Raw genomic sequence first — 21,605 nt, 5'->3', positions numbered from 1 at the left:
GTTCATTTCCCTTTCCAATTTCCCTCAACTCCCTTCTCTTCTCCATCTCCCCATGTCCTCCATGTTCTTTGGTATGCTCCACAAATAAGTGAAACCATATGATACTTGACTCCCTCTGCTTGACTTATTTCATTTGGCATAATCTCTTCCAGTCCCATCCATGTTGCTAAAAAAGTTGGGTATTCATCCTTTCTGATGGAGGCATAATACCCTATAGTGTATATGGACCACATCTTCCTTATCCATTTGTCCATTGAAGGGCATCTTGGTTCTTTCCACAGTTTGGTGACCGTGGCCATTGCTGCTATAAACATTGGGGTACAAATGGCTCTTCGTTTCACTACATCTCTATCCTTGGGGTAGATACCCAGCAGTGCAATTTCAGGGTCATAGGGAAGCTCTATTTTTAATTTCTTGAGGAATCTCCACACTGTTCTCCAAAGTGGCTGCACCAACTTGCATTCCCACCAACAGTAGAAAAGGGTTCCCCTTTCTCCACATCCTCTCCAACACATGATGTTTCCTGTCTTGCTAATTTTGGCCATTCTAATTGGCATGAGGTGGTATCTCAATATGGTTTTAATTTGAATCTCCCTGATAGCTAGTGATGATGAACATTTTTTTGTGTGTCTGATAGCCATTTGTATGTCTTCATTGGAGAAATGTCTGTTCATATCTTCTGCCCATTTTTTGATATGATTATCTGTTTTGTGTGTGTTGAGTTTGAGGAGTTCTTTATAGATCCTGGATATCAACCTTTTGTCTGTACTGTCATTTGTGAATATCTTCTCCCATTCCGTGGGTTGCCTCTTTGTTTTGTTGACTGTTTCCTTTGCTGTGCAGAAGCTTTTGATCTTGATGAAGTCCCAAAAGTTCATTTTCACTTTTGTTTCCTTTGCCTTTGGAGACATATCTTGAAAGAAGTTGCTGTGACTGATATCGAAGAGGTTACTGCCTATGTTCTCCTCTAGGATTCTGATGGATTCCTGTCTCACGTTGAGGTCTTTTATCCATTTCGAGTTTATCTTTGTGTACAGTGTAAGAGAATGGTCGAGTTTCAATCTTCTACATATCACTGTACAGATTTCCCAGCACCATTTATTGAAGAGAATGTCTTTTTTCCATTGTATATTTTTGCCTGTTTTGTCGAAGATTATTTGACCATAGAGTTGAGGGTCCATATCTGGGCTCTCTACTCTGTTCTATATGTCTGTTTTTATGCCAGTACCACGCTGTCTTGGTGATCACGGCATTGTAGTAAAGCTTGAAATCAGGTAATGTGATGCCGCCAGTTTTGTTTTTGTTTTTCAACATTTCCTTAGCAATTCAGGGTCTCTTCTGATTCCATACAAATTTTAGGATTATTTGCTCCAGGTCTTTGAGGGATACCGGTGGAATTTTGATTGGAATGGCATTAACAGTATAGATTGCTCTAGGCAGCATAGACATTTTAACAATGTTTATACTGTCAATCCAAGAGCATGTAATGGTCTTCCATCTTTTTGTGTCTTCTTCAACTTCTATCATGAGTGTTCTGTAGTTCCTTGAGTACAGATCCTTTACCTCTTTGGTTAGGTTTATTCCCAGGTATCTTATGGTTCTTGGTGTTATAGTAAATGGAATAAAGTCTCTCACTTCCCTTTCTGTATTTTCATTGTTAGTGTATAAGAAAGCCACTGATTTCTGTACATTGACTTTGTATCCTGCCACGTTACTGAATTGCTGTATGAGTTCTAGTAGTTTGGGGGTGGAGTCTTTGGGGTTTTCCATATAAAGAATCATGTCATCTGCAAAGAGAGAGAGTTTGACTTCTTCCTTGCCAATTTGGATACCTTTTATTTCTCTTTGTTGTCTGATTGCCATTGCTAGGACTTCTAATTCTATGTTGAACAAGAGTGGTGAGAGTGGGCATCCTTGTCGTGTTCCTGATCTCAACGGGAAGGCTGCAAGCTTTTTTCCATTGAAGATGATATTTGCTGTGGGTTTTTCATAGATCGATTTTAGGAAGTTCAGGAATGTTCCCTCTATCCCTATACTTTGAAGTGTTTTATGAGGAATGAATGCTGGATTTTGTCAAATGCTTATTCTGCATCAATTGAGAGGACCATGTGGTTCTTCTCTCTTCTCTTATTGATTTGTTCTATCACATTGATTGATTTGCAAATCTTGAAAAAACCTTGTAACCCAGGGACGAATCCCACCTGGTCATGGTGGATAATGTTTTTAATTTGCTGCTGGATCCTGTTTGCTAGGATCTTGTTGAGAATCTTAGCATCCATATTCATCAGTGATATTGGTCTGAAATTCTCCTTTTTGGTAGGGTCTTTGCCTGGTTTGGGGATCAGGGTGATGCTGGCTTCAAAAAAGAGTCTGGAAGTTTTCCTTCTGCTTCAATTTTTTAAAACAGCTGTATTCCAATGTTTATAGCAGCAATGGCCACGGTCACCAAACTGTGGAAAGAACCAAGATGCCCTTCCGTGGACAAATAGATAAGGAAGATGTGATCCATATACACTAGAGAGTATTATGCCTCTATCAGAAAGGATGAATAGCCAACTTTTGTAGCAACATGGACGGGACTGGAAGTGATTATGCTGAGTGAAATAAGTCAAGCAGAGAGAGTCAAGTATCATATGTTTTCACTTATTTGTGGAGCATAACAAATGACATGGAAGACATTGGGAGATGGAGAGGAGAAGGAAGTTGAGGGAAATTGGAAGAGGAGGCGAACCATAAGAGACTATGGACTCTGAAAGACAACCAGAGGGTTTGAAGGGGCAGGGGTAGGAGGTTGGGGGAACCAGGTGGGGGGTAATAGGGAGGGCACGTATTGCATGGAGCACTGGGTGTTGTGCAGAAACAATGAATACTGTTACACTGAAAAAATAAAAAAATAAAATTCAAAAAAAATCTGAAAAAAAAAATTAAATTAAATTAAAAAAAAAACCACAATGGTTCAAAACCTTTGGGATGAAGAAACTGTGGTCCTAGGAGGGAAGTATATAGCAATACAGGTCTACCATAAGGAGCAAGAAAAATCCAAATAATAACCTAAACTTACACATAAATGACCTAGAAACAGAACAACAAATGAAACCTGAATTCAGCAGAAGAAAGGAAATAATAACGATAGAGCAGAAATGAATGATATAGAAACTAAAACAAAATAAGACAAAACAAAACAAAACAAAAAACCCATAATAGGACAGATCAATGAATCCTGGAGCTGGATCTTTGAAAAGCTTAATAAAACTCATAAAACTCCAGCCAGAGGTATCAAAAAGAAGAGAGAAAAGACACAAATAAATAAAATCACAAATAAGAGAGGAGAAATAACAACCAAAGCCACAGAAATGCAAACACTTATAAAACAATATTATGAAAACTATATGACAAAAAATTGGACAACCTGGAAGAGATGGATAAATTCCTATACATGTAAATTACCAAAACTGAAACAGGAAGAAACAGAATACTTGAACAGATGAATAACTAGAAAATAAACTGAATCTGTAGTAAAAAATTTCCCAAGAAAGAGAAGTACAGGGCCAGAGGGCTTCACCTGTGAATTCTACCACATATTTAAGAAGAGTTAATACCAATTCTTCTCAAACCATTTCAAAAAATATAAAGGGAAGGGGAACTGCCAAACTCATTCTATGAGGCCAACATTATTCTGATACCAAACTAGATAAAGACTCCACTAACAAAAGAGAAGTACAGGCCAGTATGCCTGACAAACGTGTATTCAAAACTTCTCAATAAAATACTAGCAAATCAAATTCAACAGTACATTAAAAGAATCATTCACCACAATCAAATGAAATTTATTCCTGGGCTGCAGGTATGGCTTAATATTCTCAAATTCATCAATGTGACATACTGCATTAACAAAAGGAAGGACAAGAACCGTAAAATTCTTTCAATAGATACAGAAAAAACATTTGACAAAGTACAACATCCATTCATGATAAAAAACCCTCATCAAAGTAGGGTTAGACAGAATATACCTCAATATAATAAAGGCCATATAAAAAACCCCCACAGCTAATGTCATTCTCAATGGGGGAAGACCTGAGAACTTTTCCTGTATGGTGAAGAACAAGACACAGATGTTCATTCTCAACACTATTATTTAACATAGTCCTGGAAATCCTAGCCACAGCAATCAGACAACACAAAGAAATAAAAGGCATCCAAACGGGCAAGGAAGAAGTCAAACTTTCCTTTTCAGACTTATTTGCATAAAATATTGTACTCTATGTAGAAAACCCAAAAGACTCTACCAAATCTTGTTAGAACTGATACACAATACAGTAAAGTCACAGGATATAAAATCAACATACAGAAATCTGTTGCATTTCCATACATCAATAATGAAGCAGGAGAAAGAGAAGTCAAGGAATCACTCCCACCTATAATTACGCCAAAACTCATAATATACCTCCGAACAAACTTGACCAAAGGGGTAAACTACATGTACTCCAAAAAGCATAAAACACTGAGGAAAGAAATTGAAGTTGTCACAAAGAAAAGGAAAGACATTCCACGCTCATGAATTAAAAGAACAAATATTGTTAAAATGTCTATACTACTGGAAGCAATCTACACATTTAATGGAATCTTTATCAAAATACCATTAATATTTTTTACAGAGTCAGAACAAACAATCCTAAAATTTCTGTGGAAACATGGAAGATACTGAATAGTCAAAGGAAGCTTGAAAAAAAAAATCAAAGCTGGAGGTATTAGAATTCCGGGCTCCAAGTTATATTAAAAAGCTCTACAGATCAAGACAGTATGGTACTGTCATGGAAACAGACACATTGATTGATGGCACAGAATAAAAAACCCAGAGATGATCCCACAATTAAATGGTCAATGAATCTTGACAAAGCAGGGAAGAATATCCAATAGATATTGGATTGAAGACAGTCTCTTCAACAAATGGTGTTGGGAGAACAGGACAGCTACATGCAAAAGAATGAAACTGGACCACTTTCTTGCACCATACACAAAATTAAAAATGGATGAAATATCTAAATGTGAGACCTCAAACTATTAAACACCTGGAGGAGAACACAGGCAGTAACCTCTTTGATATTGACCGTAACAACTTCTTACTAGATAGGTCTCCTGAGGCAAGGGAAACAAAATAAATAAATAAATAATCTACTGGGATTTCATCAAAGTAAGAAGCTTTTGCACAGTGAAGGAAACGGTCAACAAAACTAAAAGGCAACCTTCAGAGTGGGAGAAGATATCTGCAAATGACATGGCTGATGACGGATTAGTATCCAAAAGGTATAAAGAGGTTATAACTCAACACCGAAAAAACAAATAATCCAGTCAATGAATGGACTTCTTTAGAAAAACGTTTTTCTAAAGAAGACATATGGATGGTCGGCAGATACATGAAAAGATTCTCAACATCACTCATCATTGGGGAAATACAAATCAAAACTACAATGAGCTATTACCTCACACCAGTTAGAATGACTAAAATTAACAACACAAGAAACAAAAGGGGTTGGTGAGGATTTAGAGAGAGGGGAACCCTCTTACACTTTTGGTGGGAATGCAAACTGTGCAGCCATTCCGGAAAACGGTATGGAGAGTCCTCAAAAACTTTAAAATAGAATTGTACTATTAAGGTATGTATGCACCCAAAGAATTCAAAAATACTAATTCAAAGGGTCATATGTACCCGGATGTTTATAGCAGTATTATCAACCATAGCCCAATTATGGAAGAAGCCCCAATGTCCATCAACTGATGAATGGACAAAGAAATCGTGTATGTGTGTATACATATATATGTGTATATAGACACATATATAATATTCTATATAATGTATTATTAATGTAATTAATATTGCATAATAAAATAAGTTAATATCAAAATATAAAAATAAATATTATATAATATATAATAGAATAATAGAAAATATATTATCTAATAAAATGATATATAAAATATAATAAAATATAAAATAATACTTCATATATAATATTAGTCCAATTACACTATATATGAGTATTACTCAGGTAACAAAGTATGATATCTTTTCATTTGTAATGTCATGGATGAAGCTGAAAATTATTTTGCTAAGTGAAGTAAGTCAGAAAAAGACAATTACAATTTTATTCACATGTGGATTTTAAGAAACAAAGCACAGGAACGTAAGGGGGAAAGAAAAGAAAGGCAACCAAGAAACAGATTCCTAACTATAGAGAGCAAAATGGTAGTTTCGGGGTGGGGGGTAGAAGGATGTGTTAAATATGTGATATAGATTAAGGAGTGCCCTCGTGATGAGCACCAGGTCTTGTATGTAAGTCTTGCATCACTAAATCCCACATCTGAAGGTAATATTAGAGTCTTATGTTTACTAATCGGATGTAAGTAACACTTGGAAGAAACAAAAGGAAACACATAGGAATGGCCACATGCTTAACTCATTGAAACTGTAATGTATATCAATGGTCTTTATTTTATTTTTTTTTAAGATTTTATCTGTTCACCTGACAGAGAGAGATCACAAGTAGGCAGAGAAGCAGGCAGAGAGAGAGGAGGAAGCAGGCTCCCTGCTGAGCAGAGAACCCCATGCAGGGCTCCATCCCGGAACCCCGGGATCATGACCCTTGCCAAAGGCAGAGGCTTTAACCGCCAAGCCACGCAGGTGCCCCATAAATGGTCTATAAATAATATCTTCTTTCATTTAAAAAAAAAAAGTGTCTGGAGTGTAATCCCACTTTCCTCGTGACCCAGCTCTGTGACCTTAGGCAAATGACTCAACAATCTCAGCAGCATTTGAAAGAAGTGAGTGATAAAAGTGCCACGCCTTATACTCGTGAAGAGGCAACTATGATAGCAGCGACTTGACCGCAGTTAGTGTTCCATTAGAGTCCTCTGTCATCCCACCTCACAATTATGCAGGAGAAAAGGCATCCCAACAAAGATCACTAAAGATTACCTCTTTTTTTTTTTTGGGACGCTAACTTCCAAGAATTGATTTCATTTGTCCCTTGCTGTGTTGATTTAGGGCTGCTACCATAGGAGAGAGGCCCCGCTGACCTGGGAGTTGGACTTTTCACATCACCTGTTTCAACAGTGTCCGAATTCTCACAGCCCCTGAGCTGGACAGAAGGTAGGAGAGGGGCTGTTTTACCACTGACCCAGCTGGTGAGAAGATCGTAAGATGCCTTCAGGCAGGAGCACCAAGGATCAGGGTTGGGAGGTTTCCCTCTCACCAACACCAACCCTCTGGTAGTCCAAGTCACTATACCCAAAGTCAGGCCATGAGAGGAGTTTTGTCCTCATGGCGAACAAAGAGATTAAGGCACTGTGAGATGGTCGGGCTGCTGAATGACAGGGCTCACCCCAGATGCCCATAGTGATGGCCAACCATCATGGCACCCCCTTGAGAAATTTAAGTCCCCTCAGACAGATTCTAGCTGAGTCTTCAATGCTGAGTTGATAAAGACCCAAAATGTCTCACAGTTGTTGACTGGCTGGGCGCACAGGTCTTGGTTTACAGACACCTCACAGCTCCATCTCCTGCTCGCAGACCCCTCTCTCTCCTCTTAACTGCTACCTCCTTTCACACTTTTCACTGCCAGGGAAATCATGAATGCCCGCTAGGTACATGAACACTCTTATTCACCCTGGGAGAAGGCTGATAAAACCAAAGCACTGTATCTTATTTCCTTACTCTCATCTTCTTCTGAGTTCTTTCTTCCCACAGTGAAAGAAAGACACACATAGGTGGGACAGTTGCAATTCTGCTGATGGCTTGGGGTGGTGAATGTCCCTCAGGTAGGTGGGGCCATCTGGGGCTCCTTCACACTGTTGGCCACCTACCTCCTCAGTGTCAGACAAAGAATGGGAGTCCAGCCTCTTTCCCTGGAGATCATCTGGGGTAGGAAGACCATCCCAGTCCTTATTTTTTTCCCAGAGGGAAAACACATCCCCTTGCAACAGGCTTGCCTTCTCGTCCACAAACTGATAGCTGTGCTTTCCCCCCAGCCCCGACTTTTTTTTTTTTTTTTAAGATTTTATCTATTTATTTGAGAGAGAGAGAGAACAGAGGGAGAAAGGGAGTAGCAGACTCCTGCTGAGCAGAGAGCCTGACATGGGGTTTGATCCCAGGACCCTGACATCATGACCTGAGCCAAAGGCAGACACTTAACTCATCTGCCCAGGCATCCCTAACTGTGCTTTTCTAACACAGAAGAAGGATCAAGGGTTGTGATGCCATGTTGAGAGTCTCTTGACTGTCTAAGAGTTGTACACCTTGTTGTAGATATTTGCAATCTTGGCAGACACTTTGCAAAGCAAACCATTTCTATCACCCTGTTACAGTCATAAGACACCTCCCTGGGTCCTCTTTCCTGTCCACAAAGACTCTGGGGAGCTTTCCTTTCTGCTTCCACATGAGAATGAGAAAGCGACAATCACTGAGAGTTGAAGAGCTGCCCAGAGTTACCCAGTCAGTAGTGAGCAGCGTGGGACTCAGTCCCGAAACTGGTTGGGGCTGGTGCCTTGACGCCAGGAGAGGCCACAGCTGGAGTCAGAAAGGACACTCAATGGTGGATGTAGCATCTGCATCTGCTCTCAGCAGATGGAAGCCAGGGAGATACTGAGGTGGACATGTTGGGAAATCCCAGGGAACAATTTTATGGGCAATGTGTGCACCCATCTGAGGCGCTACCCCCACAGGGGCTAAATGTGGACTTCTTAGTGGTCTGGGCCCAGTATGGAGTTCATGCAGCCTCTGAATTGTCCCTGCCCTCTGGAACTGAAGTGGCCTTGGAGCATTTCTATTTTGGGGAACTGGAGTCCTTTCCAGGAATAGAAACCGAAACTGACCTTTCCTGACCTCCTTCTTGCTGGATCTGGGGTCCTGCCAACTGCTTTATCTAGAAATGATAGAGCTCTGAGTATGAGAGGTGCTAGAGCAGAAAAACCTACAAAATTGCACTGTCCTTCCCAGCTCCTCTTCCCTCCTTCTCTCTAGGCTCTTCCTAGGAAAATCTGAGCCCAACATAACTCCCTTCCTTCCTTCTGGAAGGTAGTTTGGACAGTCCCAAAGGGGACTGCCTCTGCCTGAGGGCTAGACCCTTTCTCAAGGAGAGGTAACTTTGAAAGAGGACCACTGACATCTTCCTGATCATGATTGCCCCCTGCTTCCTGGAGCAGGTAACTGAGAGAGCTCCTACAACCCAACTTGGTTACTAAGTCTGCTGGTATGAAGACATGGAAGGTAGAGTCTGACAGCAGGGCAAGAGAACTTGGGGACTGGCCTATCCATTTCAGTGAGTATTCACAACAGGGCCTCCCTCTGACATTCTTCAATGACAAAGTTCAGCATCCAAATTCTGGATCCCCTAGATCCACCCAGCCCTCCCATATGGAGGCAATGTACCTCTTGTCATCTTTCCAAGTTAGTTCTGGTCTGTTCAAGAGCATGCCCACTGAGCATGTGGAGTTGTTCAACTTTCCTGGAAGAAATTGGGGTATTGGTTTCCCATTAGACTTTCCCTGTGATGATCAGATAAAGAACACATCTGGGGCTTGACTCACACTGAGTTTTGAACTGACAAAAGTCCTTGATGTTTCAGGTTCTACATCTGGTATAAGGTGGTTCCACTTCTCCATGAATTTCCCTAGTTGGTGCTCAGGATAAATAGGCATGGTGCAACCTGAATGGGAAATTCCCTAACAAGTGTCCTCATTGTATGTCTTAGGTGGTGAAATCTGTTTTATGAATATGACTAGCATTATATTTTATTTTATTTTTCACTTTTATGTATTCATTTACTAAAACTTGCATAAGCCTTACCTTGTTCACCAACACAAAACATACAAGCAGGACAATGCATATGCACAAGGCCTTGGAGGAGGCTGAATATGACCAGCATTTTTAAAAAAGGTTAACTGATCAGAATAGATGTGAGTAGAACACCAACTGTGTGGTGAAACATAGTTTTGGATGAGTGAGTGTGTGTGTGTGCATAAGTGTTGAATGTGTGTGTGCACTATAGTGTCTGGAAGAGACTGGGGCATTAACCTGGGTCCCTAATACTTGAGGCTAGCCAGCATAGATAATTCCCATGGCCAGAGCCAATGCTGTGGCTGGACTGGCCCTTGCACTTCTTATTATGATTAGAAGAAACACCTCAGCAAAACCCATCAGGGAACTTTGAAAAGTAAGATGTATTACTCACAGGTGTTGGAGGACACACGGTATGCAAGGGGCCACACGGTGAAGTAAGGGGAGAGAGAGAGAGAGAGAGGTGGACTTGAGGTTCTGTCTTCGTTGGGGCTAAATGTGGAATGCCTAGGGCTTGGGGCTCACTCTTTATGAATGAATTTAAAACATGAGAGTGGTAATTTAAACATGGGAAGGGAACAGTCGAGTGACATGGGTGGCCCGTTATCTAAGACATCCAGGGCTTTCTAAGGAGAGCTTCATGGGTAGAGTGACCAGGTTCTTTATCCAGTTGTGTAGTTGGTAACATGTTTATCTGAATGGATTTCTTGGAAGGGATGCTTTGGCATCGATGTAGGTTATGCACTTTACAAGCTAATAAGCTAATTGCCAAGCACTTACTGAGGAGACAGGGTATTTTCAGTGATCTGATAGAGCAGTCAGGGTGATATGGGTACCTGGAAGGTAATGATGGGATTGAGACAAACCAGAGCAAGGATTCAAGGGCTCCTGCCCAATTCTTGTCCTTTCTGGCTTGCCTGGCCCAGGGCACTGCTGATAAGAGCACTGAGCCTCTCCCAGTCCATATTAGGGATAAGCTTAGAAGCAAGCAGAATCCATAGCATGCTCAGGGTCAGAAGAAAGCTGTTCATATGACCTTGTCAGTGAGCCTGAAACTCACCCAGGGGATTGACTCCCTGGGGCCAGGATGACAGGTGAGGCCTCCTGGAGACTTCATGTCCCCCATAAGCAAGGGACTAAAGAGATCTTAAAGAAGGTTTTGGTGCAAAGGTAGGGAAAGGGTGCTCTTTGAAAACTGAGATAAAAGAGACTTTATATCCACTACCACCGCTGACCATTCCTTCCTCATCCTCCACTACTGCCCTTGTGAGCAAACCATACTGTGTCCAGTTATATGGCAAACACATTTTCACCTTGGTGGATAAGAGGTTGAGGGGAGGAGAATTGGAATAGGGCCTGAGAATAAGATGGTTATCTTGGCACCACAGAGTTTTCTTCCACCGGTCACTTCTCCCAATCTAGGAGGTTCCCCTCTCCCCCAACCCAACCCAGAGCTCCATCTTTCTGGATTCTAGCCAGATTTGCTCATGCTCTGCCTGACCGTCACATTGCTCACCTCTCACCAAGCTCAGGGCAGCTCCACTCCCTGCAAGAGAAACCATCCTTGCTGACCTATTGCAGCTCAAGCTTGTCACAGGAGCTCCTGGTGGAGAATGCTGAAGACTTTGTTGTTACCAGAAGCAGGGGTTTGTGGTCTCCAAGAAGATGGGATGGTGATCACATGATATTTCCATCTTTTTTTTTTTTTTTCTGTGTGTACTCGCATAAACTTCTGATCCTTTTTTTAGGAATTTCTATCTCCCCTTGGGTGTGTAGGTCCCAAGAAGAGATTCTGAGAAGTGGGGACACTTTTTTGGGATTTTCTCTCATGCTACTGCCCCTTGGAACAATTTGTTCCTTAAACTATAGCCCCTGGAGGATTTTACTAGTTGCCAAGCACATTTAGATATGGCCTTAAGAAAAACATATACTGGCAACAGGTCTTTGGGGAGAAGGACGATATACGACCCTGAAGCTGGGCAGCTGGGGATGCCTGCTCGCTCAGGACAGAAGGCCGCCCCTTCACAGAAGCCAGGCAGCCAGGAACGCCTGGCCCGCCTGGAATGCCGCCTGCTTCAGGGAAGCCAAGCAGCCTGGAACACCCGGTCAGCTCAGGGTGGAACGAAATACTTCCCTTTTCCATTGTCGCTCCTTTCTCTTTCCAGAGGCGCCAGTTGTTAGTTAGATGAGTCCTTTGAATGTGCTTGGTTAACTATAAACTTTATCCTCCTTCTTGTTTGTCCACAAGACCTGTGACTAGCATTTGACCTTCAGCAATTCTTCTGTCGGCTATTCTTTCTATCCAATAAAAGTGAGACTGTGGAGTTGCTCGGTGCAGCAGTCTTTTCTGACTATTGTCCCCTGCTCCAAATCTGTTGCAGCTGACTTGTTTGTGCCTAATTCTTCTCCTGTCGCAGACTGGAAATGGCACTCTCATACTTCCAAAAGTGGGGAGTGCCAAATTTCAGTGAGTTTTCTTTAATGTGGAGTGAGTATGGGAGCTTATAGAGAACTATGATTTCCATTCTCTTCCCATATTAGGAAGGGCACCTCCAGGAAGGGGGATAAAGACAGTTGATAGCAGTAAGTGGACCCACATCCCCAAGGGAAGCATCTCAGCATCCAGCCTCCCTTCAGTCCATAGGGCTGCAGATTCAGCATTAACTAGGATTATCCTCCCTTCCTGTCTAGAAAGAAACAGAATCACGCTATGGGTTCAAAGCTTGGATTTGAGATTTGTTTCTTTTCTGTAAGACATCTGTCTTCATCTATAGCCAGAGATAATAATATCACTTTTCTAATAGAACTTGTGAAAGATTAACTAAGAAGAGGCTTTCAAAAGGCCCAGCCTCAACAGACTTACAGAGATAGTACCATCATACGCTGTGGTAAGAGTTGGAGTGTGTTAGAACCAGAGAAAAGTCTTCCTCAAAGATCCTAATAAGATGAGAGAGGATTTACTGAAAGGTGCTGGGAGCCCTGCTGAGAGAGCTTCACCTGGATGATACCATGTAACTTTCTCTGGAGTCCTGAGAGGTAGGGGACATGGCGGCCCTGCTGCACGGGGAAGAATATTGGGCAGATTTCACATTGTCTTGGGCAGAGCTTGTCCCTTGGCTCTTTCCTTCAATGGGCAGGGTGAGTCCATGTTTTGGAGCTGGTTGCAACCAGAGAAGTCTGGGGAGTAATGAAGCAAACAGGCCCCACCCCAGGAGAAGTGAACTTGGCTGTCCAGAGCATAAAAGCAAGAAGCTGTACCATGCGGGCTACCAACGGGTGTGGAACTTATTTCGCAGTGGGGACTGTGGGCTCTCTGGGACAGAAACATTGCAGGTGGGTGTGAGCATGGGTCTCTAGCAGCTTCACAGGGCCCCATAGGTTGGTCTGGTAGGCAGCACTTCATGGACTAGAATTTTCAGGGCTTCTCTGCCAAAAAGTCAGGCTTGAATTAAAAAAAAAAATGCATTCATGCATATAGAAGTAGTAGATTTTTAAAAAAATTTTTATTGTGTTATGTTAGTCACCATACTATACATCATTAGGTTTTTTTTTTTTTTTCATCATTAGGTTTTGATGTAGTGTTCCATGATTCATTGTCTACATATAACACCTGGTGCTCCATGAATATGTGCCCTCCTTAATACCCACCAACTGGCAAGTGCACTACTGGGTATTTACCCCAAAGATACAGGTGTAGTGAAAAGAAGGACCATCTGTACCCCAATGTTTACAACAGCAATGTCCACAATAGCCAAACTGTGGAAAGAGCTGAGATGCCCTTCAATAGATGAATGGATAAAGAAGATGAGGTCCATATAGACAATGGGATATTACTCAACCATCAGGATGAATGCCCAAACTTTACATCAACATGGATGGGCCTGGAGGGGATTATGCTGAGAAGTCGTGGATTTTTAAGAGAACAGCAAGTAGGCACTCGTTACTTGTGGGATTGTGAAAGCACACCAGCCAAAAGCACTGTGTGTGCAGGATGTAAGAGGAGACTCCACTAGTTAATCCCAGTCAATTCTTTTTCCTAATCCTGTTTTACAAAATACTGTCATCTCGCTGTAGGTTTCATCCTACAAGAGAAATCTACTCTCAAGGAAGAGCTTAAATACTTATGATAACAACCAGACAATGGTAAACAATCATGTGCAAATATAAGTGCTGACTTAAAATCAGTAAGAAATTATTTGGAAAGTTTGTGATGACTTAGATGTTCACGTTGCAAAGACACAAGCGTTTCTTAGGTATGCCCTTGCTGTTAAAAGATAACCATTTTTTTCTTTATTTTTTAATTTAAATTCAATTAGCCAAGGTATCATACATCATTCGTTTTTTATACAGTGTTCAGTGATTCATTAGTTGAGTATAACAGAATTGGTTTTTTGCATAGATGTAAAAAGGAAACTGTTATATATAACAGTATTAGACAAAATAGACTTTAAAACAAAGATTGTAATAGACAAAGTAGAATATTATATAGTCATAGACAAAAGAATTCAACAACATGTAAGAATTATAAATATTCATGCAATAAACATGACAGAACCCAAATACATAAAGCAGCTGAAAACAAACATAAAGGAAATAATCAATAGCAATACAATAATAATAGACTTTATTACTTTATTTTTTTTAAGTTAACGTATAATGTATTATTTGTTTCAGGGTACAGGTCTGTGAATCATCAGGCTTACACAATTGCCAGCAATTACTATAGCACATACCTTCCCCAATGTCCATCACCCAGCCACCACATCCCTCCCACCTACCTCCACTCCAGGAACCCTCAGTCTGTTTCCTGAGACCAAGAGTCCCTTAAGTTTTATCTCCCTCACTGGTTTCACCTTATTTCATTTTCCCCTCCCTTCCCCTATGATCCTCCATCCTTTTTCTCAAATTCTTCAAATCAGTGAGATCATATGATAACTGTCCCTCTCTGATTGAATTATTTTGCTCAGCATAATACCCTCTAGCTCCATCCAAGTCATTCCAAATGGCAAGATTTCATTTCTCTTGATGGCTGCATAGTATTCCATTGTATATATATATACACCATCATCTTTATCCATTCATCTGCTGATGGATATCTAGGTTCTTTCCATAGTTTGGCTATTGTGGACATTGCTGCTATAAACATTGTTGTGCATGTGCCAATAAGGGACCCCATTTGCCTCAACAGACAGATTATCAAAACAGAATATCAATAAGGAAACCATAGTTTTGGATGACAAGCAGGACCAGGTGGATTTAAGTGACATATCCAGAACATTCTATCTTAAAACAGCAGAATACACATTCTTTCCCAGTGCACATGGAACATTCTCCAGATTAGATCACATATTAGGCCACAAAACAAGTCTCAACAAGTTTCAAAAGGTCTAAGTCATATCATGCACCTTTTCTGATCGTGGTGCTGTGAAACTAGAAATCAACCACAAGACAAAATCTGGAAAGAGCACAAGTACATGGGGGATAAAAAACTTGGTTCTACACAATGAGTGGGTTAGCCAAGAAATGAGAGAGAAAATAAAAAAATACAGAGAGGCACTTGAAAACAATACACAGTGGTTCAAAATCTTTGGGATGCAGGAAAAGTAATTCTTTTTTTTTTTTTTTTTGCTTTTTAAAAGATTTTATTTATTTATTTGTCAGAGAAATAGAGAGAGTACAGGCATGCAGAGTGGCAGGTAGAGGCAGAGGGAGAAGCAGGGTCGTTGCAGAGCAAGGAGCCTGATGTGGGACTCGATCCAGGATCCTGGGATCATGACCTGAGCTGAAGGCAGCTGCTTAACCAACTGAGCCACCCAGGCAACCCCAGAAAAAGCAATTCTAAGACTTAAGTTAGCATTGGTACAGGTCTACTTCAAGAAGCAAGAAAAATCTCAAATAAACAACCTCACCTTACACCTAAAAGAGATAGAAAAAGAAGAACAAACAAAGCTCTAAAACAGTAGAAGATAGGAAATAATATAAATTACAAATGGAATAAATGAAATGAAAGAACAAAACCAATAGAAAAGAGCAACGAAACCAGGAGCAGTTGCTTTGGAAAGATCAACAAAAGTGATAAACCTCTACCAGACTCATCAAAAAAGAAAGAGAGAGAGAGAGAAATGAGCTCACATAAACAAAACAAGAAATGAAAGAGGATACATAGAAAGTGACACAACAGAAATACAAAAGATTATCAGAGGATATTACAAAAAATTATTTGCCAAGAAATTGGATAATATAGAAGAAATGGATAAATTCCTAGAAACACGTAACCTCCCAAAATTCAATCAGGAAGAAATAGAAAATCCAAACGACTGATTATCAGCAATGAAATTGAATCGGTATTCAAAATACTCCCAACAAACAAATGTCGGGACCAGATGGCTTCCCAGGTTAATTTTTGCAAATATTTATGGAAGAGAAAGTTCCTGTTTTTATCAGATCATTCCAAAAAATAGAAGAGGAAGGAAAACTTCCAAAATCGTTCTATAAAGCCAGCATTACCCTAATATGAAATTCAGATAAAGACACTAAGAAAGAGAGGGAGAGAGAGAACTGCAGGCCATAATCTCTGATGAACATAGATGCAAAATTCCTCATTAAATATTAGCAAGCCAAATCCAACAATACATTAAAATATCACCCGCCACCATCAAGTGGGACTTGTTTCCAAATGCAAATGTGATTCAATAGATGCAAATTGTCAAAAAAAAAAAAATCAATGTGGTACAACATATGAAAAAGAGAAAGAAGAAAAACCATATGATCCTTTCAATTGATGCAGAAAAAAACAATGACAAAGTACAACATCCATTCATTAAAAAAATTGCTATAGAGTTAGAGGGAACAAATCTCAACATAATAAAGCCCATGTTTGGAAAACCTACAGTGAACATCATACTTAATGGTGAAAAGCTGAGAGCCTTTCCCCTAAGATCAGGAACAACAGAAGGATGTTCACTCCCACTACATTTATTCAAGATAATACAAGAAGTCTAGCCACAGCAATCAGACAAGAAAAAAAAAAAAAGAATAAAATGCATCCAAATTAAATGAAGATGTAAAAGTTTCACTATTTGCAAATGACATGAAACTAGACAGAGAAAAACATCAAGACTCCAACAAAAACCTCCTAGAACTGATCAATAAAATCAATAACATCACAGGATACACAATAAATTGTGCAGAAATCCATTGCATTTTTATAAACTAATAATAAAGCAGCAGAAAGAGAAATCATAAAAAACCCCATTTACCATTGAACCAAAAACATGACATATCTGGGAATAAATTTAACCAATGCAGTGAAAGCTCTGTACCCTGAAAACTATAAAGCCTTGATGAAAGACTGAAGATGATGCAAACAAATGGAAACATATTCCATGTCATGCATTGGAAGAACATATACTGTTAAAATGTCCACGCAAAACATAGCACTATACAGATTTAATGCAATCACTCTCAAAATACCAACAGCATTTTTCACGGAACTAGAACAAGCAATCCTAAAATTAGCATGGAATTTCAAAGACCCCAAATAGCCAAAGCAATCTTGAGAAAGAAAAATAAAGGTAGTGGTATCACAATTCCAGATTTCAAGTGATACTTCAAACTGGTAGTAATTAAAGCAGGGATGAAAATATATACAAGATCAATGGAATAAAACTGAAAGCCCAGAAATAAATCTAAATGCATAGGGTCAACTAATGCATAATAAAGAAGATAAGAATAAGCAAAGGGAGAAAAGCAGTTTTTTCAATAAATGGTTTTAGGAAAACTGGACAGCCAGATGTAAAAGACTGTAGCTGGGCCACTTTTTACACCATACCCCAAAGAAAACTCAAAATGGATTAATGACTTAAATGTGAGACCTGAAACCATGAAACTATTTTGTTGTGGTGGTTCTTTAGAGTTCTCTACCTTACTTGCTAATCCCTCATTAATTCAACCCCCAATCATAGTTAAATGTACAATTCATTGGGAAGCTCTATTTTTAATTTCTTAAGGCATCTCCACACTGTTTTCCAAAGTGGCTGCACCAACTGCTGGGTATTTACCTCGAAGATAAGGAGGTAGTGAAAAGAAGGGCCATCTGTACCCCAATGTTCATAGCAGCAATGGCCACGGTCACCAAACTGTGGAAAGAACCAAGATGCCCTTCAAAGAACAAATGCATAAGGAAGATGTGGTCCATATACACGATGGAGTATTATGCCTCCATCAGAAAGGATGACTACCCAACTTTTGCATCAACGTAGACAGGACTGGAGGAGATTATGCTGAGCGAAATAAGTCAAGCAGAGAGAGTCAAGTATCATATGGTCTCACTTACTTGTGGAGCATAAGAAATAACACAGAGGACATGGGGAGATGGAGAGGAGGACGAAGTTGGGGGAAATTTGAGGGGGAGACGAACCATGTGAGACTGTGGACTCTGAAAAACAATCTGAGAGTTTTGAAGGGGCGGGGGGACGGGAGGTTGGGGAACCAGGTGGAGGGTAATAGAGAGGGCACATATTGCATGGAGCACTGCGTGTGGTACATAAACGAAGAATTCTGGAACACTGAAAAGAAATTAAAAAAAATAAGAATGTACAATTCATTGGTTTTTGGTTTTGTTTTAAATTTAACTTTATTTAAATGCAACTAATTAACATATAATGTATTATTATTTTCAGTGGTAGAGTTCAGTTATTCATCAGTTGCATATAATACCCAGTGCTTATTTCATAATGTGTCCCCCCTTAATGCCCATCACCCAGTTATCTTAATCCCCACACCCATCTCCCCTCCAGCCACCTTCGGTTTGTTTCCTAGTTGAGTCTCTTATAGTTGGGGCACCTGGGTGGCTCAGTCAGTTGAACATCTGCCTTTGATTGGATCATGATCTCAGGGTCCTGGATCAAGCCCAATGTCTGGTTCCCTGCTCAGTGGGGTACCTGCTTCTCCCTCTCCCTCTGTCCCCGCCGCTGTGCTCTCTCTCTCAAAAAAATAAATAAAATCTTTAAAAATTTATTTAAAAATGGTGTCTGGGTGGCTCAATCCCTTAAGTATTTGCCTTCAGCTCAGGTCATGATCTTGAGGTCCAGGGATGGAGCCTGGTGTAGGGCTCCCTGCTCCTCAAGGAGTCTGATTCTCTCTTTCTCCCTCTGCCTTCCACTCGCCTGCTTGTGCACTCTCTCTCTGTCAAATAAATAAATAAAATCTTTTAAAAAAATTTAAAAATTTAAAAAATAATAAAATTTATTTTAAAAAAAGCGTCTCTATGGTTTGTCTCCCTGTCTAATTTCATCTTATTTTATTCATCCTTCCCCTCCCCTATGATCTTCTGTTTTGTGAAACCACAAATCTCTTAAAAAATATATGCGATAATCTCTTGCATGTCTCCCTCAGCAACATATTCACAAAAATGTCTCTCCAGGCAGGGCAAACAAAAGCAAAGATAAATTATTGTGATGAGAAGAAAATAAAAAGCTTTTCCACAGGGAAGGAAACTAAACACAAAACAGAAGGCAAGCCATAAATGAGAATATATTTGCAAATAATATATCTGATAAGGGATTATTATAGAAAAGGTATAAAGAACTTATACAACTCAACACACACACACACACACACACACACACACACGAATGTGATTTAAAAATGGGCAGATGACCTGAGTAGACATTACTTCTGCCCAAGAAATTCCCAAGCAAAAGCATGCAGATTACCAATACCAATACCAATCATAGAAAAGATGATCAACATTGCTAATTATCAGGGAATGCAAATCAAAGCCACAGTGAGATAGCGCACATCAGTTAGAATGACTGCTATTAAAAAGAAAGAACACCAAGTGTTGGAGAGGATGTGGAACAAAGGAAACTATCAGGCACTGTTGTGAGAATGTAAATTGGTGCAACCACTGTGGGCAACAGTATGGCCTTTCATCAAAAGATTAAAAATATATAGCAGATGAAATCTAGTAAAACATAAAATCCAGTAATGCCACTATTGTGCATTTAGGCAAAGAAAACAAAACCACTAGTTCCAGAAAAGTATCTGCACCTCTGTGTTTATTGCAACATTATTTACTATGGTCGAGACATGGAAGCAATGCAGGTGTGCACTGATAGATGAATAGATACAGAAGATGAAGAGTGTCTATATAAATATACGTGTGTATATACACACACACACAATGGATTACTCAGCCATAAAAAATGAGAGCTTGCCATTTGCAACAACATGGATCACTTCGAAGGTGTTATACTAAGTGAAATAATTCAGAAAGAGAAAGACAAATACCATGTAATTTTACTTATGAGTGGAATCTGAACAAGCAAACAAGTGAGAACAAAACAGACTGGTAAATAATACAGAGAACAAACTGGTAGTTGCCAGAGGGGAGGTGGGTGAGGGGAAGGTAAAAACAGATAAAGGAGATTAGGAAGTACCCACTTCCAGTTATAAAGTAAGTCACAGAGATGAACAGTACAACATGTTCATGAACAGACAACATGAATGTAGTCAATAATATAGTCACAGTGTCGTATGGTGACAGATGGCGACTGTACTTACTGTGGAGAGATTTGAGTAATGTATAGAGTTGTCGAATCAGTGTTGTGCACCTAAAACTAACGTAATGTTTTATGTTAATTATTCTTTAATGAAAGCTGATGGGTGTGTGAGGGATATAAATTCCAGGTTAGAGGAGAGAGCTGCTGTTTGCAGGGATCACAACAGTTTACTGGGCGGATGGTTCATTCCATTTCTTCTTCTTTTTTAGAATGACAGCTTCATTGAGCTATAGCTCACATAAGTCTTATTTCTTCAGCTATTTTTCTTACCAGATGTTTGTTTGAAAAGACATTAATAAAAATATTTTTAACAGGTGGAGCCTCGAGTGTGCTCATCTAGAACAATTACCAAATAGCAAGTGGAGAACCTGGGGTACAGGACACTGTGTAGGGAGTGCTGCCATTTTTGTAAAGAGGAGAAAACAGATCTGCAGATTTCTTCTGATGTTCCTTAAATGGACCTGAAAAGATGACAGGGTCCCCTCTGGTACAGAAACTTGAAGAATGCCCATTGTGTGCATTGTATACATCTTACAGCTCTTGGTTTATAAACTACATAGCTGATGTCTTTTTGACAAATAAATGAAAAACAAAACCAAACAAAAAAACCAAAAGCCAGACTATGGCTCCCCAGGACACAGGGTTACTCCCTATTCAGTTTCCACCCCAACTGGGTATACCGTCTTTTAATTCCTGCACTAACCATGCAGAGTTAGCAAAGACTCCCCAGGTTTCAGGTCTCAGTCCTTCAGAAGACTATTCTCACTTCAGACACCAGCTGCACTGGGGGGTGGGGGAGGGGATCCCTAGGTCACCTGGATCTCCAACTGTCTACAAATTAGAGGGTCCTGTAACCCCCTCAGGCTTGCTAATTGATCAGAATGATTCACATGAGTCAGGCAAGTGTTATACTTACAAGTCCAGTTTTATTTAAAAGGATACAAGTAGGGTGGGTTCTGGTGGGAAGTACTCAGCTTCCGTGCCTCTGTCCATGGAGCCAGAGTATGCAAACTTCCAGAACATCAATGCAAACATAACTAAGAAGCCTACTGAGCCTTGGCGTCTAGGGTTTTGGTTGATGTTTCATTACAAAGACAGGCTTGCTTAAATCACTGGCTACTTAATTGAACTCAGTGTCTACCCTCTTCTCCTCCCCAGAGGTTCAGCTGGCCCAGAGCCTCTGCTCTCTGTTCACATGGTTGGTTTCC

The sequence above is a fragment of the Meles meles genome, chromosome 3 (assembly GCF_922984935.1).
Source record: "Meles meles chromosome 3, mMelMel3.1 paternal haplotype, whole genome shotgun sequence".
In the NCBI taxonomy this organism is placed as follows: Eukaryota; Metazoa; Chordata; class Mammalia; order Carnivora; family Mustelidae; genus Meles; species Meles meles.
The sequence above is the reverse complement of the archived record's forward strand: the minus strand, read 5'-3'. Positions refer to the sequence as shown.